Source organism: Polyergus mexicanus, unplaced genomic scaffold, assembly GCF_030449975.1.
Source record: "Polyergus mexicanus isolate NDT 795.1 unplaced genomic scaffold, iyPolMexi1.0 SCAF_5, whole genome shotgun sequence".
Lineage (NCBI taxonomy): Eukaryota > Metazoa > Arthropoda > Insecta > Hymenoptera > Formicidae > Polyergus > Polyergus mexicanus.
Genome location: NW_027223325.1, coordinates 9404872 through 9424797, shown reverse-complemented (window position 1 = coordinate 9424797; position 19926 = coordinate 9404872). Strand labels below are relative to the sequence as shown.

Genomic DNA, 19926 nt, shown 5'->3' with positions numbered 1-19926 from the left:
ACGATATTCATTACACTGTGAATAATAGCCGCTTCACAGAATGCAACTTTGTCGATGTAACCGATTATTCCTGCGTGTTCGCGTCTTTCATTACGTTACAAAGTATACAGTCGAGATGGTTTTGCCCGAGACGGTCGTGTCCAAGTTTTTTCGTCGCGTGGTAGCGTTTCGATGCGCTCGATCGATACTGGATTTCAAGAAACAGCAGCAACTTTTCCGCTTTACAAGCCGTGTAATCAGAGCTCGACACGCTACATACATAAGTAATACATCTCGCCGTGTATAGAAATCTTTTTCCTCTTCTCAATAATACGCATTGGTAGAGGCGAACTCGTTATGATTTACAATCTCTCTACCACATTTTTCCAGTTTCAAAGTGCCGCATAGATCTTCGAAAATAGCGTAAAGTTAATTGTATTAATATTATTGAATATAATACAATTATGCCAATAATGTCGACACGATACCGTTTTATATTACAAAATGCAACATTTTCTCTTCAGTGTATTCAATTTGTACTATACAGAAGCAACACGTTGAGCAAATTAAATACTGTATATACTTGTAGACAAATTAAAAGAAAGAAAAGGGCAAGGTCAATAGTCATAAAAGTTTTTCACATATTCGAGATCGACTAAATGGAATGAGAAAGATTTTAAATATTGACGTCAAATTGCACTCTCTTGCTGATTTATCCGACAATATTATTCCGAAAATACAAGCGATGAAAATCCAGCGAAAGAGGAAAGTGTTTTCGAGCAGGCCGAATCATGGACGCGATGGATTTCAATTAAAAGTCCGCAATTTGTTTTTAGAGGTGCAAAAACATTTTGTCGGCGAAACGCTAGAATAAAAGCACGCGCGTGCGCGGCCATCCCGCCTATACGAAGTCACGCTAATTAATGGTAGCGCATTCGGTATTGTATAATTCTGTTTACGGTGAACGAGGTTGGGTGAGCGTATATACACCCCTCCCCCCACACACATATATATAAATAAATAAATATATATATATATATATATATATATATATATATATATATATCGTCGGCATTTCTACGGACCGATTGTTTAAGTTTCATTTATCGGAATGTAAGAGCCGAATGAATGCGCGCGAGCGTCGAAAATGCTTTTTAATGCGACGAATAATCTAGTCTTGTCGCCGCCGCTCGTCGCCCGATAAACGCGCTATCATCAATCAGCAATACCGAACGGAATATTAATTGCGCGGTCAAACTCGAGTACGCACTGTTTTACGCCCTTACCGTGGTGGATTGTGAATGCTCGTGTCTCTGACGGTTTGAAACGGGGTCGTCCTATGTGATTGGTATATATTGCAAAATACAATATATAACTCGAAATAGAAGAGACAGGTTTTCTATACGCGCAAGTTTAAAAGAATTAAAATGGCTCTTTTAAACTAATTCATAAGTTAAAAAACTATGAGGAAAGAGTAACGTAATAGAGATTACAACACAATTAATTATTTATGGAACTTGCGTTTATCATAAAGCTGCTGGAAATAGGAACCGCGTGTTTTCTATACACGTTTTATCGTTAAAACTGTTATCGCTAAAACGGTATATCGATATGGATAATTAATTGCGAGTCGCGCAAGAGACTTTACCGTTACAAATGGAGTGGGAAAGACCGCTCGTAGCGTCCGCGAAATAATTAGAAGCATTAAAGTCGGACTCGAAAATTCATACAGTAACGCGCGACCGAGAACGGATATCTGCACGATGTTCCTTCGTCCGCGTCCAGTTTCCAAGCGACGCGTGTATGTAAAACGGCGTAAAACGTCGCGTTGGCCTCCAATCAAGCGTTAACAGGAGGCCGCCGCTGTCGGACGTCGTGGCATAGAATTTGCAACTATGCTAATAAGAGGCGACCCGAACGGACAGCTAATGGCCGCCTGAGAGAAAAAGAACGAGAGCCGGAAGCGCACAATGAATTCGTGAGGTCGCGGCGACATAGAGCGAGGAGGAGGAGGAGGAGGAAGAGAAGCCGAGGATCGAGGACGAAAGGGCGCGGAAGGAACACCCGGGCAAGAAAGAGAGAAGGTGGATGGAGAGAGTAGGATAGAGAAGGATGAGGAGGGCGACCACGGATCAATCGTAGCCTTCCGTATACCCTGCCGCCCCTCGGTCGACTTTCGTCCCCTCTCCTCCCTCCTTTCCTCACCGCCCCTTCAATCCTCTTCGTTCCCTCTTCGACTACTACACAACCGACTCGCGTCCCTTTCAACTTCGCCTCCTCCTTTCGTGCCCTCCACCATCTCCCTGCCTCCGTTATCCCTCGGTTGCCCTTACCCTCCTCCCACCCTCCCCCGCGCCATCCCGCGACTTGCACCAAGCCCTCGACCGTCGTCGCGCACTTGCATCGTCGATGTGCACGCGTCGTTACGCAGGCCCAGACCAACCGACCAGACTCTCTTCTCTCCTCATCTCTCCTTTCTTCACTCACATTCATCTCGGCATGTCTCGCTCCCCTTTTTCCCGTGCGACGCGTTTTCGCCCTCTCTTCTTTGTTCTCTCTCTCTCTCTCTCTCTCTCTCTCTCTCTCTCTCTCTCTCTCTCTCTCTCTCTCTTTCTGTCTCTTGTTTTCCCAGCCGCTACGTCGCGGCGTCGGAGGGCGAAGCTCGCGTAGCAGAGTAGGTCAGTGGCGTGAATGATCATCAGCATTTGCGCGAACGGGAGGAAGGAGCGCGCGCGCGCGCGCACACATTCGCGCATATGCGTATATGTGTGCGCCCATTCGTCTGTACGCGTAAGCGACGCGACATTCGCACCCTCCGACGTGTATTCGCGTCTCTACGCGATTCTTGTTTGCGCTCACGCAACTTGGACGATTACATTGCAGAGTTTCCGAGAACGTATATTCGACGCAAGATTTGCGATTTCTTTCCATTTTTATTTTTATTTAATTTATCGTAGAATGCACGTGATGCGCCAAACGTTTAAAAATTCTAATCTTAGAATTTGCGAGCGGAAAAATAAAAAGCATCTGTCAAATTATGTTTTTTTTTTTTTTGATTGACGACGTTTTCTGGTTATAAGTTTGCGAATCTATTTCATTTACGTTGGCAGTTTTCAAATGTTCTAACTGCCAGCGAATAAAATAAAATGAAATCTAATTATATTAGAGAATAATCTAATTAAACGTTAGAAGATAATAGTACTCGATAACATGTGATTTTGTTAATCTCGAACTCGCTTTATTAAGATATGTTACTTAGAAATCAGCTATTAAGAGAATCGAAAGAGAATCTTTCCTGAAACATTTGAATAATTTAGCATCCACGCGCATTCACTTCCTCGATTTAATACGTTGGTGGTTCCGGGAATTTTTTAATAATAATTGTATTAATTAAACTATAGGAATACTCGATACTACGAATCTGCATGTATACGCGCGAATGTTCCCAGGCAAAAGTTCCCCCGGTTTTGTATTGTACGCAATTTTCATTAAGACGAGAATTCAATGATTTATTTAATTATATAACAAAATTTTCGTTCGTACTTTTAATTTCTACTTGAGATTTTCATTGAAAATATCAGAATTTTTCAATCTCTCTTTTTCTTTTTCTTTTTTTTTTGTTAAAAAATAATTCTAGATTTTAAGAGTTCTTTACATCTGTTCTTTAAAACTGCATGTTATCCGTAATATGTTATTTCGATATTGGATATCTTGAAAAGTCAAAAGGGATCGAAAGGATATATCGTAAAATTTTGATAGTTTTTACCGCATCGTTATTTAACACGCGGCGCGACGTATCCGAGCAAAAGATGTGTGCACGGAATTGCACCGCGAATTGGACAAGTTTCACGGTCCCGACCTTGAAGCGGTTTAACTAGTTTTCGCAACTTCTTGCTCCGCTTGCGCTTTGCGAGAATTATTTTTGCTATCTTGCTGCTGCGTGTATCCGCTTACTGATCATAAAATACATCGTCAACGCATGGCCTTCCGCTGCTAATTCGCAATGGCAAGATCGCGTTAGCTTCGGTCGCGACAAACGCGACAAAAAATTGCTCTCTCAATACAATTACGCCGGTCGTTATATAAGTATACTTTATGATAAACGCAGAAATTAAATATATGCCTCTATCTCGAAAAATTTGCTCCATTCCGTAGTTCCTCTAGATGTTGTTTCAAATAGCATTCGCAATTATTCGCAATTTCCCATACAAATTTTCGTTAAAAAAAGACGAGCAATATAGAGTAAAAAAATTATGGTTTAAAAATTTACAAATATAAAAAAAATGCAAAAAACTTTAAATTCAAATCTTCGAAAATTCGATTTATGTCTTTTATACGTACGCTACTATTGGCCTCACGTACAAATACAATATATTGCAATCGAGCATGTAGATATAAAAGATTATAACACCCCAATATTACGTAATCGAAAATTAAGTTTAAAGCGGACAGTTTTTTTTTTTTTTTTTTTTTTTTTTTCACGAAGATTAAAATCGAATGCGTCTCTTGGATGCGGCGAAAGTAATTCTTTTTTTTTTTTTTTTTTCTTCCAACTAAAACGTCCATGGCGATACTGTCAAGTCAGCCGGCGCTTGGTTTATGGGGACCGACGTCTACGTAGACGTCCCACGATCCAACCTTACCCAACCTCCCTTCGTCCCAACCTTTCCTAGCTCTAGCCTAGTCTAGAGTCGTGTAGAAGTGCACTCCACCACATCGCACGGACGTCTGCCTAGTATTGATCCTCGGCTCAGCTACTGGCTACCTTCACCCACTAATAATTCTTGTCAGTCTCCTACAGGCGTGGTGATTCAGGCCCAACCTCCAATTCTTACCATTCTTTTCGTATTTCAAGATATTTGTTATAAAAAAATCAAATCGAATAAAAATCGAAAGTTATGGTGTTGCAATAGTAGCAAAAGATTTTTCATTATTTATCTAATTAAGCTACATTTTTAGGTCTTCGCGATTGAAGCTAACTCCTTCAGAATTTTAACAACGCAATAGAATATTCTCTGTCTCTACACTTTAGCCTGTTTTAACGTATCTACATGTCATGCACGTGTCGAAGGGCGCGAGATCGATTCGATAGAGCAAAATTCGTCTGGCACGCATTCGTCTTTTTCCCGATTCTTCTGTTTTTCGCGAAGCGTGATACGTTTTTGAAATATTTACGATCGCCAAAAAGGATAACTGTAAAAAAGATTGTTTCTATTCCATCAGAATGTATTTTTCGCGTTAATCGTTTAATAAAGACTATCGTCTTTCGGAAACATTGCAAAGTCTGCAACGAATAATCTGCAACTGACAGATCAGCTGATCCTGACATATGAGACCCATTTTCGCGATTAAGGATGTCAAAAACAAAGTCTCTGTATCTAAGGTATCGATGGAAAAAAAACGCATGCGTGAATTTTTATAACATCGTCATCAGACGACGACATTCGATTTGTTATCACTACATTTCTTAACAACGCTCTCCGTCATGACAAGCGTCAAAATTATGCGATGACGCTACAAAATGACACTGTATGCTTTCTAATGATAAACAGAGCCAAACTATTCACCCCGTACACCCATAGAGTTCTACGCAGTTGCGATTCTTTTTAACGGCACACAGATACATACACACGTACATTTCACCCCGTTAATTCTTATAGAACGTTCTATTCTTTGGATAACGACATGCGATTCGACAATTCGCGTTCATCCAGTTTCACGTTTTATTATCTCGTTCATTGAAAAACGCACGAATAGTTTCCCGCTCCCTTTGTTATATTTTCTATTCTATATTCTCGATGAACTTTCTTATACCATCTCGTATCTCTATAAATATTCGTCTTGGTATCATTACATTAAATGTTCCGGTGAGATCTGTTCTTATGCCGCGCGTATTAGACAGTTATTCGATAAATAAAACCACAAGATACCTGTATATAAACTTGCACTATTTAATTGCTTATGCATACATCATTTAATTAATGTATGATACATCCAAATCATAATTTTTTCATTTTCTGTAATAGAAAAATAATGTGTTTTATACAATATGAAGATGATTCAATATTCACAATGACATAAAAATTGTGCTCTGGTTTTTTTAATTCTTTTTGCGCAGTGATTACGATACGGGACTGCGTCGAGTGTCTGCGAAACGGTTCCGCTCGCTCGCGGTGATTGTATGCATATGCAGCTGCTTATCGCTTACAATACAACTATGTTCCCGTGACCGAAAGAGAGATAGAAACAGCAGGATGAAGGGTGGGGGAGGAAGACAGAGAGAGAGAGAGAAAGGGGAGAGAGGACGAGAAAAGGACATATATGTGCCGAACACGTGCGCACACATACACGTGCGCATATATACGTTCGCTGCATCGTGGTGCACCGTCGAGAGAGAGTACAAACGGCTGAAAGCGAAACGTAAACAAACAGGTAGCTCTTTATCCAAACCAAATAGCGGGGGAGTAAAACTGTTGGAAGCCCGAGCGAGCGAGCGCGGAAACTTTCTTTCCTTTGTGTTTCCCATTATATTTCCGCATTACTTTTTTAACGCGCCGTTAAATACCCGAGTTGCCGCAAGCTCGCGGGTAGTTTTGGGCGGGTAGAAAAAAAAAGAGAGAGAGAGAGAGAGAGAGAGAGAGAGAGAGAGAGAGAGAGAGACGCATCGTTTCTCTTCGTCGACAGCGCGCGAATCTTTTTCGCATAAATGCATGTCATTTATTATATTTCGTTTACCCACTTTGCTTCCTTGTTAATCTTTCGGACGATTGTTTTCTCCTCGTATAATGCGTGCTTACCGTATTAAAATTAAAGATCCAAAAGTAAAGAATTTTTTTTTCTTTCTTTTTTTTTTTTTTAAATTTAAATCGTGAAATATGCAAAGAGATGCGCTAGTCAATATTTTGACATAGTTTAGTGTAATCGTTTCAAGTTTTTTTCTTTTTGTTCAAGTATCTCTCTCCATAGGCTTTTCGCGGTATTTTTTGTTTTTGCAACAAAAATATTTCCTAAAATATTGATAATTGAAATTAATGTATAAGAATAAAATTTTCGATTATACAGTTAAGTTTGTACTTGAACGATACGAATCCTTGACCAAAGGAAAATGGTCGAATCGTAAAAATCGTCTCGCTGTGCGCCATTGAACCGGCACCAACGGACTGTACGTGATCACCTATGTAGCGCAAAGCCGATCATACGTACGATTATCTAACGCGCATTGCCGTGTCACATGAAATGTCTCGTTGATAGTGACGGGCGATACTTATATCGACAAATCGTGTGGCATTTATGTCCTGCTCGCTTTATCTTTAGAGCTTTACCGTTTAGCGATCTATGATTCATTGTGCATTAAGGAAAATAGCATTACTTTCACGAACATAAAATCGGCAAATGTCCTTGTTTCGATAAACATCATGTCAATTGAAAAAAATTTAATATGGATATAATTAAACTGATTTAATAATTTTTTTTAATTAAAAATTATTTTTATGATTACATCTAAATGTAAATTTCAAACGGCTTTTAACTATCGCTTGACAATGATAATGGATTAGTAAGAATATATTATAGGCATATAAAAAATTGAAATATCTCTTGAAAAAATGTATTTTTACATTTATCTACTTTACAATAATATTTTGCCCAAAAGCATGTTAAAATGTCATTAAATATTGTAAAAGTTGTCGGAAATCTTTCTTATTGGAAACAGGATACTGTGATAAATCTATATTTCGATCGACTTCGAAGGCAAACGGTAACGATCGATTGCGCTTTCGTTTATCCTTCGAGAAAGACCGAAGACAGATCGGAATCGTTACGCAAGATTTACTCGACCATGGGTGGTCGTCGTTTCCTCGTGTCGTGCATTTGTGACGATGTCTTCATCCTCGCTCCAGACAATTACATTCTCGTTCGCGATTCACGCGCATCCATTGGTGAAACAAGTCGTTCATTACGATTCGCGACGAATTTGTAAAAAAATTATTCGACTATTGGAACTGCGTATATTTTTTAATTAGTCTCAAAAGCGAGATTAAATAAATAAAACTTAAAGTAAAATTGTTCGCTTAAATGTGGAAAAAAATTAATTTGAATTATTTTTAAGATACATTTTGTACAACAAAACGCGTTTCCATCGTTTACGAGCGGATTCCGAGCTTTCTGGGTTCATCTGCGAGATGTTTCATCGTGCGTAGCCGATTTATCCCGCAATTTCCTTAATTTTGCAGAACCGCGAAACCGGTCCGGTCGGCTTTTTCATAATCGATTCGTCGCGGGCACTCGCGATTCGGTAATCGCTTCAAGTGAATCGGCCTATTTTCCAAATGGCTAATGTCAACCGATTCGAATCCTCTTCACGGAGCACCGGTATGAAATCAATCGGCACGGATGCTGATTAATGATGCGAAATCGCGTACAAATTTTCTACCTGACAATTATTTCCAAAAAGTATATCCATTTTGTTAGGATAATTCATACAAAACCTAATCAGACAAATGAAAAATCAATCGCACAATTTATATGTTTAATCCTTCATTGAAAATGAAAAAGAGAGAAGAAGAAGTAAAAAAATTTTGTGTATTATAAAATTTATTATTATACTTACTCATTAGATCGACTATCAAATATACTTGATATTATCAATATCAATAATTATGATAAAGATCTTTTACAATATTTAATATCATTAATTCAAATGCTTGCGAAATATAATTAATTGACAGTGTTTTAAGCGCGCCGATATTTATTTCTTACTGACATTTCGATTAACGTCGAAAATGTTTAGTATCAAAAGCGAAGTATCGATATATCCGTTGTCATTCCTAGCTTTAACCAGCTCAAGTTAGTTCTCGAACCGACACCGAATCGCGCACTTGAACGGATACAATTACACAGCTATTGGAGTATGAAAATAGTTTCTCCATTGTCGGTTCTCATACGGAGCACCTTGAATAATTTGACGCACGACGGAGTCCTAGTTTTGCGAGAGCGGCACGAATACATTTTTTATAGTCTCATTGAGATGGCAAGCACGAAAATTTGCTGACTATGATCGCGTCACTGTCGTAATTAACCTATTAACAGGGAATTCGAACCAATTTTTACCGTCTTATTTAGCCATCATAATCTACGATATTCTTTCAATTTTTTTAAGCATGTAAATTTTTAAATGAGAACGTATCATCTAGAAATTTCAAACAAAATTACAAACTTTTAATTTTCGAGCATCCTCATAAATGCATTATATAAATAATTTGACTCTGATTGATATTATCTAAAATGCTAATAATGTTTCATTCTTTCTCGAATGTCTCGGAGCATTAATATTTTATTTATTTGTATTAATTTCATTGCGTTAGCATTAAAAAAATTTTAAATATTAAAAGAATAACAATTTGAATGAGATAATTAATAATAAAGTGATATAAAACGTAAAGTTTCTATTGAAAAAGACTTTTTTATTTCTATTTCTCTCTCTCTCTCTCTCTTGCATTTTGTGTTTAGCCATAAAATATTACCGTTATTTATGAAGCTGATATCCTATCATTGTATCAACTATATAAAATAATTGCAAAATAATATATCAAAATTAGCAAAAAAGGCTTTCTCTTGGGAACAGCAAACAATCTTTTCTTTCTATTTCATCTATTTTATGCGAGATGATATTGTTACGCATGTGACGAGCGGAAATCAGGCGAAGATGTCTCAGAGGAAGCATGAGAAAACAAGATGAGAAGAGATAGTGGAAAAACGGCGAAGGTTATAGGCGATTTCGCCATAGACTGTCCAGTTTTTACTGCGTTTCAGAACGCAAAAATAACGTTATGTTGATCTGTACGCAGGATGCCCGATCGCCACGCGGTCTTTTTGTCCGGCTAATAATTATCATCATCATCTTACGTACCGCGCGCGGAGAAGGCTCGTCAGTGAGACGGAATTTTTGCCCGTGGCTACCGTAGCTGGAATCGTCGATAAAAGGGAAAGAGAAAGAGAACGAGAGAAAAGTTCTGTTGCTGCTGTTTTCGGATTGGAAGAACCAATTAAGGTCACGTCTAACGACATTAGCAATCATAATTTCGTCTCGAAACATATCATTCATGTAAGAGAAAGTAGCACCTTCTGTCGAGAGATATAGAATCATTTTTAATTCACTGTTCTTTGTCTTAAAATAAAATAAAAGTTTGATTTGAAATGACGCACATTTATCGAAAAATATTTGATACGTGAAAGCGTGTATTATTAATTTCAAGAACGTTTCTAAATTCACTCGATTTAACTCGCCAGATCGTCGCGAATTCGCAAAAACTGAAGATATTCTCTCTCCTATCCTCGACCGGAAGTCATTTCCCGCGTCGGAGAATCGACGTCGCGCCATTCCGGCGGCTTTTTTTCCGCGTTTACGCGCGGACGCGCCACGAAGATCCTTACGATGACGTTTATTGCCGTTATGCGAAACGGCCCGCAAACCGGCATTTCGTCCTGTCAGGCCCATTCGGTGAGCGATAATTTTTCAAAACACGCGAATCGCGTGCGCTCGTCGGAATGCAAGAGTTTGCGAAAAGGACGGGTCCTGTCGAAAAGATCCCATCGATTCCATTATCAAGATAGATGATCGCGAATAATAAAACGGGCCAAAAATATGTGAAGGAACAATTTCTGCGTCCACAATGATATAATCGGGAGCGTAAAGTGTCTCACGGGCAATTTTGGCAGTAACATCGAGATATCAATTAATTCACGACGACAAACAGAAACGGATTTCAGACAAAAATAAAAAATAAATCCAGAGCATCTATCATGTGAGTTTATATTCTGAGGAAATAGAATTATATATTTTTATCTTTCTTGAAAACTTTCTTTTTTCGAGATCTTTTATTCAGCGATAAAATAAAAAAAGTTATATTTTGTGTATCGAATGAAGTGAATTAAATAAAGACGGACATGCATTTTGTTATTATTAAATTAACTTTGTTTTAAAAAATATTGTTTACACATATCGCAGAGTAACCTGTCTAATGTCACTGGAATATTTTTTTTTATGCATCTTTGAAGAGAACATTTTCTGAAAATTGTATAATTCTGAAAAAGAGATACATATATGATAATATATGATCTTTTCTGTATTTCTGGTTGAATCGCAGAAAAGTTCAAAGTTGTATTAAAAAAGAGCTACTAATGTTGGCGGACCATCTTTTGCACGCAGATGTCAAAATTTCAAGTTCCAAGGTCGCGTATTTGCAAAAAAAGTTAATTCGCGTACGATGTTTTCGCGAAACGAAACAGAGAAATGTTTTTATCTCCGTATGAATAGCTTGTCCGCCGCGAAATGAACGAGATGTAGAAATGCATACATTTTCTGCGTGAACGCACGTTACTGCGCGGCATCGCACGCACGCACGCAATAGCTATTCAAACGCAACACTCAAAGAGTTTTGTCCTTACGTTGGAACATTGTATCGTCAGATCTGCCGCCTATCTAGCGATCGACTCTAACTCGCAGATCTGCACATTGTCCTTAAACGCGCCTGATTGCTTCGCCTTGGGCGATTCGGCGCAAAATCTTCAAGCACGAGAATCTCTAAATTTGGAACACACACACACACACACATATATATATATATATATATATATCGTGCAACATCAAATTATTATAATGTGACGCGGGTGCAGGACGCACTTCAGTTTTTTTTTTTTTTTTTTTTTTTTATACAAGCTTAAAAGAGAGAAACCGATTAATTGTATTTTTTAATTTATTCATTCGATTGTAAATATAACCGGAATAATTCTTTTCGAAACAATTTTAATGCATATTATAACAATATAAAGACAAATTTATCAGAATAATTTTAACTGTGTGAAATTTTAAACGCGTGTTCGAATTTTTAATAAGGAAATATTTTAACTTGCGTCTTTAAAATAATTCGAGAGCCTATTTAATTTTTAAAAAATAATCTCTAAACATGTAATATATAATTATAGATGTTAGATATGTATCTTACTGCATGCCTGTTCTCGTAATGCATTGTTACATGTGTATGTGTGCACATAATATATGTAATAACATATACTTTTCTCTTTAAAAGTATAAATAAAATATTGTCTCTCTCGAAGACAATAAAAAATTCTCGCGGATAAGTAGAGAGAGAGAGAGAGAGAGAGAGAGAGAGAGAGAGAGAGAGAGAGAGAGAGAGAGTGAGAGAGGGGAGAGGAGTGAGCGTGCATTCTCCCGTGACTCTGTGCACGCTCGATTAAACGTGCATTCACGATCGATCAAAGGTCGATCGAAGTCGACCACGAACTGAAAACAGTAGTCACGAGAAAAGCATGGGGAGATCGGGAACTATTTGCTCGCCTCTGTAAATATCTGCCTGCAGAACGACTTCGGCAGATCTTCCGGTGTACGTGCACACTATGTTGCTTGTACGTCACGTATATATACGGTGTTCCAGGAATTACGCATTTTCCGCATAGCCGGTAAAAGTTAATTTCAAGAATGACGATTGTTTCAACATCTCAGCTTTAATGGTCCTTAATAATTTTTTTTTTATTACCAAAAGAAATATCGCGACAAAAAAAGAAAAAAGGATAATCAATTTTTGATTTCTCACGTCAAGAAAGGATTTCGATAAATTATTGAAGTTTTTAATTATGCGCGTAATATTACTGTGCACGCTATACAGGAATATAATAATATATAAAAAAAAAGAGATTATTTTATTATTTCATTACAAGTCTAAGAAAACTTAGCCCTCAGATCTAAAGAATTTTAATTATATTGCTAGTATTAAAAATATTTTTTGCCCAAGATTTGTATAAATAAATTAAAAATAGTATTTCGTTATTTAATTAATTGTAATGATAATTGAATAGATATCATTATCAATTGTCCATGTAATATTGATGAATCGGAAACGAAGTTCTTGAACGGAAGAAAATTATCGTACACACAGTGTATGTGAGGCGAGCACGATTTTTCCAATGGGGAATGGCCGGCTTGCATCTCGCCAATTTCCAAGGATTATCGCGCCCGAGGACCGTGCGAATCTCGGCCTAAGACGAAATTAGGGAAATCGTTGATGCACGGGAGTTCGCTGATTATCCGAGAGCATCAATGACGATATTCAATCTATCCGTGGAAGTAAACATATACCGAGATCGATCCCCCGACAATTCTACGCTACAATAATTATTTTACGATTCTGAAATTCATTAGACGATGAAATGAGAATTGAATAATTAATTCGAGGAGATCATAATTTTTCCACGCGGCATTTCGATAACTTTTCGCGCGATGAGCTCTTTAATCACGCGAGCAAACGCGAGTTTTCGCTACGGATGAAGTAAAGCGCAAAGGGCCCGCGTGCGTTCACTCCCGACAAAAATGAGAATGAGAGAGGTAGTTACCCCCCGCCACCCCACCCCACCCCTCTCATCCCCGCGTAACGCTCGAGGCGATGTAAATGCCAGTTACACGTCGAAAAGCGACCACCAAGAGGTGAAATCGACGAATCTCGAACGTAATACGAACTATCCCACGGGAGCAGTTTAACGCGTTCGAAAATGACCAGCGCGGATGAGGAGGAGGAGGAGGAAGAGGAGGAAGAGGAGGAAAAGGAAGCGAGAAGGGGGGAGGGGAGGGGGTTTACAAAGGGTTAGAGAGCCGGCTCATCCGACGAGAGCGATAAAAAATTTATTCGACGATTCGTCGACGCCGCGGCGCCGCGTCGCGAATACAGACAGAGGAAGATGAAATAAACAGAGAAGGAATATACGAAGAACAAAAATAGTGATGCGTCTCCGCCCCCCCTCCCCCCCCCCTTCTCCTTCTCCTCTCTCTCTCTTTGTCTCGTAAAAAGAACACAGATAGAGGAAGATGGATTAAAAAGAAAACGCATGCAATAGTAATTGTCGGATTATCGAAGATTATCTTATCGTATCGAACGCTAGAATCGCGCAATTCTTTCGATTTAAATTTTAAATTAAGATTCCAAAGATTGAAAAATAGGGAATTTAAATTACTTTCCTATTGAGAAATTTCAACTCGCGTGTATTTTATTCTCATTCGAATTTTTTGTTCATTGAAGGATTTTAAAATGCGAGAGGGCGACTTAACACACACGTCACTTTTCGCAATGAATGTCACGAGACATGTGGCAAATATAATTATTATTATTATAGCCAATGTAATTCTCGAAGTAGCGCGAACGCACAATTGTCGATAAAAATTGACAATTATATAAATAAATAAAATCATTGACAAATTGACTCACCAGTCGATGCGTTGCAAACGTCACTCCATTCCGCTCCTCTTTGCTCCTCGTCCCTTTGCTTTCGCATTTGTACAAAGGTCTGATTAAGACCGGATTAACGAACGACGCACTTAAACAATCGTCCATTGTTCCATTCACCACTCCCGACGCTTATTCGCACGCAAAATTCACTTTCGATGGATGAAAAGATGCGAGAGATACGGAACGCGACCGTAATACGTCTCGATAATCGCGCTTGTATGAAGAGACTAACAGCGTTACGGAAAATTTCGGCTGGACGGATAGGTGGGGGGAGGGGAGGGGAGGGGAATGTCGTCGAATATCTCTTCCAAGAACAGGAGCGAGCGAGTTTTTTGCGAGAAAAAAATCGTGCGCCAAAAAACCTTCGCGATACGAACAAGGATAAGATAACGAAGCTCGAGCGATACTTTTGCAATCTCGCGATTATTTTCTGGCGAAATTATACATATAATTGAAGAAGAATCATATATTTTAAAAGAATATTAAAGTATATTGAAATACGAAACGTGTGAAAAACGCGACGCGAAGCTTCACCGATTGTAAAATTTCTCATTTAGCTGTTGGTACTCGTGGTTTCTCGCGGCATTTCAGAGACATCGATTAACGGTTGACATGTCACCCTTAATTGGATTTCAGTAACATCCATAGTTTTAAAACTAACCAATCACCAATCAAGAATCGAATGACCGTGATTGGTCAATTTTACAACCATGAATATTATTAAACCCGACGTGTAAAATTAGTCAATTAACTGTCGACTAACCGAACACATTTTTTTTTCTCTTAAATAAGAATATTTTATTAGGAATGTTCGTATGTGGTGTGTGAGCTGCTTTTCAGATATATTCACGTATATTCCTCCTCGAATCTTACACATTCTATTCAACGTTTATTCTCGTTGTATTATCGTTTCGCCATGAAAATTGATCGAGATTTTGTAATATAAGCTCTCCCTCTCTCTCTCTCTCTCTCTTTCTCTCGAGCCGCGCTTCTTTACCTTTGTTTATATCTGAATGTTTACATCCAACTTTTTTGAACGCTTCTGTACCGAGACGTTCGGCGACGCGGTCCTCCCCTCTCCTCACCTACCACCCGTCCAGCCTAAATTTTCCGTAATCGTGTCAGTCTCTTCACACAAGCGCGAGTCTCAAGACGAATTACGGTCGCGCTCCGTGTTTCTCGCGTCTTTTTATCCGTCGAAAGTGAGATCCGCGTACGAACGAGTGTCGGGGGGGTCTTGTATCGAATAACAGGCGATTATCCGAGTGTAATATATTAACCCGTGTAATCGTGATTAAGGCATCTTTCGATATATATATATATACTCGCAAACGACAAGATTTTTCCCACGCATCTTTTATCTATCGAAAATGAATTTCGCATCCGAACGAATATTCGAAATATCCGAATCGAGAGTAATTTGTAGTTTTGATATATCGACTTTATAATACGATACAACGCGATCGATGAATACATTATTTAACATATTTTTAGGCGCTGAAATAATTTACTCGCTGTCGTATATAATAATATTGCGTTGAAAATATAAGCGCGTCGCGTTCGACACGTTTCTGCTTTAATATTCTTTAATATTGTTTTAAAATGTAATCCTTCTTTCAGAGTTATATTCACAATTTCATAAATCGAGATCGCAAAAGAGCGTCGCTCGAAGCTAGTTTGATTTATCTCGCGCAGGATTCTTCGCGTACGGTTTATTTCTTGGAAGAGACGCGCTCGCTCCTTTTCCTGGAACGGATATTCGACGACGCGTTCCCCCCTCCCCATCTACTACTACTCAACCTGCCTAAATTTTCCGTAACCGTTACAGTAACCGTCGTATTGCATTAGCGTGCGAGATTGAAATATTCTTTCCGTATTTCTCGCCTTTTTTTATCCATCACAAGTTTATCCCGTGTATAAAGTGGATGTCGTGAGTATCGGGAATGTCGATTAGAATCACGGAAAATCGTCTCCGTCCATTTATTAATACGCGATTATATGTTCTTTCATGTTTATAATCGGCATGGAAATAATTTTACCGCGTCATTGCATATGGCGGATTTTGGACTACGAGTGAAATAGTGATTATGAGAATAGTGATTATGCACGAGTGGACAAATTGATAGACTGTCTCGTCTCAATTTGAAGCGAAGGGAGCAACCGGAAACGGAAGGGATCTCGCGATGACCAGATGCGGAAAGAAGTGAGACATGCAAGGGCGATGCATCGGTCGGTGAGTAGAATTTATTATTAAACATTTAAAATTGTCAATATAATTTTTAGTTTATGGAAACAATAGTATTGAAAAATCGGGTTTTTTTTTATTAATTATTTATGATCTGATAATCATATAAATATTAGAATTATAACCGACCATATTATCTTTGCCTTGATTATTTCTATTATTCGTCATTGATGATTACTGATGATTTCATAATTATAATCGTTGAGCGCATTAATTTTACTATTTTATTAGCATTCGAACTCGATCGTTAATACGATTACATTTTATTTAACTCTGATCACTCTGTAATCTTAACATCCTTAACGCGTCATTTTTAGAGAATGAAAATTATCAAACGAAATTAACAATATGCATGTCAATTTATTTTTTAATTTATGGAAACGATGATATTGAAAAATCGAGTTGTTTTTTGATTAATTATTTATAATCTGATAATCATATAAATATTTAGAATTAAAACTGACCATATTATTTTTGCCTTGATTATTTCTATTATTCGTCATTAATGATTACTGATGATTTCATAATTATAATCGTTGAGCGCATTAATTTTACTATTTTATTAGCATTTGAACTCGATCATTAATACGATTACATTTTATTTAACTCTGATCACTCTGTAATCTTAACATCCTTAACGCGTCATTTTTAGAGAATGAAAATTATCAAACGAAATTAACAATATGCATGTCAATTTATTTTTTAATTTATGGAAACGATGGTATTGAAAAATCGAGTTGTTTTTTGATTAATTATTTATAATCTGATAATCATATAAATATTTAGAATTAAAACTGACCATATTATCTTTGCCTTGATTATCTCTATTATTCATCATTGATGATTATTAATGATTTCATAATTATAATTGTTGAGCGCATTAATTTTACTATTTTATTAGCATTCGAAATCATCATTAATACGATTACATTTTATTTAACTCTGATCACTCTGTAATCTTAACATATATCTTTAACGCGTCATTCTTAAAAAATGAAAATTATCCAACATGTACATTAACAAAATTAAGAATACGCATTTTGTCTAAAAAAGAGGGGAGAAAGAAACGGTGAAATTAATGCGCTTTTAAAGCTTAAATTACATCGACGTGCGAACAAAAGGCATTAAGTGTATTTGCATGGCGCATGCATAAATACATTTGCATATTTACGATATATTTACATTCGCGTGCGCGCGCGCGTGTGTGATAGATTCAGTTATCGCACCCGGTATTCGCAAGCCGCGATAATGTTGCTATCGATGTCGCGTATGTAGATACAGAGCGGAATTGAAAAAAGCCGGAATATAAAGATCGGATGCCGTGACGGCGATCATAAGTGCTTTCAGGGGAGACGTATACGTTAATGATTGCGTAACAGCCGGCGTTTCTCGGTGCTCTTACGCAACGGCAAAAAATTATGCAATGTTTCATCGAAAAGTGTGCGTTCGCGAAGACGCACTTGAGCGTCCACATACGCGCGATTATTGTAAAAGGAATAACACACGTAATTGTGTGCCTCCTTCGAATCACTTTAATGTTCGTCTGTTTGCGTATACGACTCGTATATATAAGAGCAGCACAGATTTAAACTTGTCAGTTTTAAAATACGAATGAGAGATATTTCTCTCTCTTTTCCACATCTCCAATATACAATAATAAATTTAAAATACATATAGCGAATATATATAGAGTTTAAAATAGCTCGTGATTGAAAATTATATTTAGACTTTAAGTATTTGTTTTTTAACATACCGTAAAGCTTTTTATTATGTATTTGGTATTTTGCATAATTTATATTTAAACTCTATATTTAAATGGTTCTATATTAAAGTGCATTTGTCTGTCCCCTAATGCATTTGCATTTTTCTTCTCATGATGATCGAGCAGTTTGACGAGACGTAGTGAAAACAATGAAGGAGAAATTTTTAATAACGATGTCAAGTTTTTAAACGAGAGTGATGTTATGAAAAAAATTATTAATTATCAAGTAATTAAAAAATAAATTGAAAATTTATAATACAAAATTTTTATAACGTATACATATCTAACTATATATACATATCGTTATTCTAAATATATATATATATATTTTTTTTTTTAGTTTATTGTAGTTTATTTTTATATAACGTACTTTTATACGTATAATGCTGTCCATTTAAATTGTAGATTTTAGATAAATTTTTCATTTGTTTCACAGTAAATCAAAACGCGATTAAATTACATATTCAGAATAAAACGAAACAAAAGAAAATATTACTTAGATTATTATGTTGTATTGTAATATTCATTCCACGTTAATTCGTTTCTAGTCTGGGCTATTCATTATCGAGTTACGTGTTAAAATACTATTCAATTTTTGTTCTTCGACGATTTATTCCGCATTATTAAGTTGTCGGACGGCTTTCTATTTTTATTCTTTTTTTTTTTTTTTTTATCCGCCCGCAGCCGCAGATAGTAATTAGCTTCGACGAAAATAAAGTCGGCGCGTGATTCTTCGGAAAGTCTTCGGCTCGGAGTCTTGGGATCGTCGTCGAAGCCCGAGCATTACGACATTACCGTGGTGTGTGCAGGCTCATTCCGCTAATCTTGCGTAGGCACGCATGTTGCTCGTGCTTGTCGGAAACGCGACATCGTCGACGTCGCTCGTCACGGAACAAGAAGGCCTTACGTGGTTGCATGCGCGCTACACGTATATACGCACACATACGCAATAACGGAGCTCGTAAGAGCACGTACGCGTACGTTGTACGATGCGCGAGGCGTAAGCCGCGACGATATCGTACCTCGAATTAAAGTGCGCCGTGATATTTTACGATCACGTGGTACAATTTCGTCGCTCGCAGCTACACGAAATTATATAATTTTTATAATCCAAAAATTCTCGACCGTTTTCGAAAGTCGAAGGACGAAGCAATTGCATCCTTTGCGTCTCGCTGCTTTTTGCAATCGCGTTTTTTTTTTTTTTATCGTTTATAACGGCGTAACGCTTGACGTACACTTGACGTGTTATCGTAGCCCTGGATGGCTATCGATTACATTCGTGTATTACAATAAAGTGCCTTGCATGCGTTTCATTATAAGATAATAAGTCTGTTCTCTTTTTTTTTATCTACGTTTTTTTCATAAATTTATTATAATATTATTATTATTATTATTATTAATATTATAATATATTATAATTTTTTACAAGATACTACAATAATTTGTGAAAAGGGCAAAGAAGCAGCGAGTAGGATGCCAGATGTGTGACTTGAATAAAATTTTAAACTGTTGGTGACGTGAGAAAATCATGTATATGGGATTTTGATATTTTTTGTGAGAGACATTTATTCTCTATTATCGTAAGTAAATCTGATAAAAATATCAGATATCGTTGATTGATTTATCAATCAGTATTAATCAATCAA

The 19926-nt window shown here is 37.3% G+C and overlaps 1 protein-coding gene across 1 annotated transcript in view; it reads right to left on the bottom strand.

The window, feature by feature from the left end:
• Positions 1 to 19926, bottom strand: part of LOC138933604 (zinc finger protein 791-like) — an 80797-nt gene that overhangs the window by 60378 nt on the left and 493 nt on the right. The gene's annotated exons all lie outside the window — the stretch shown is intronic.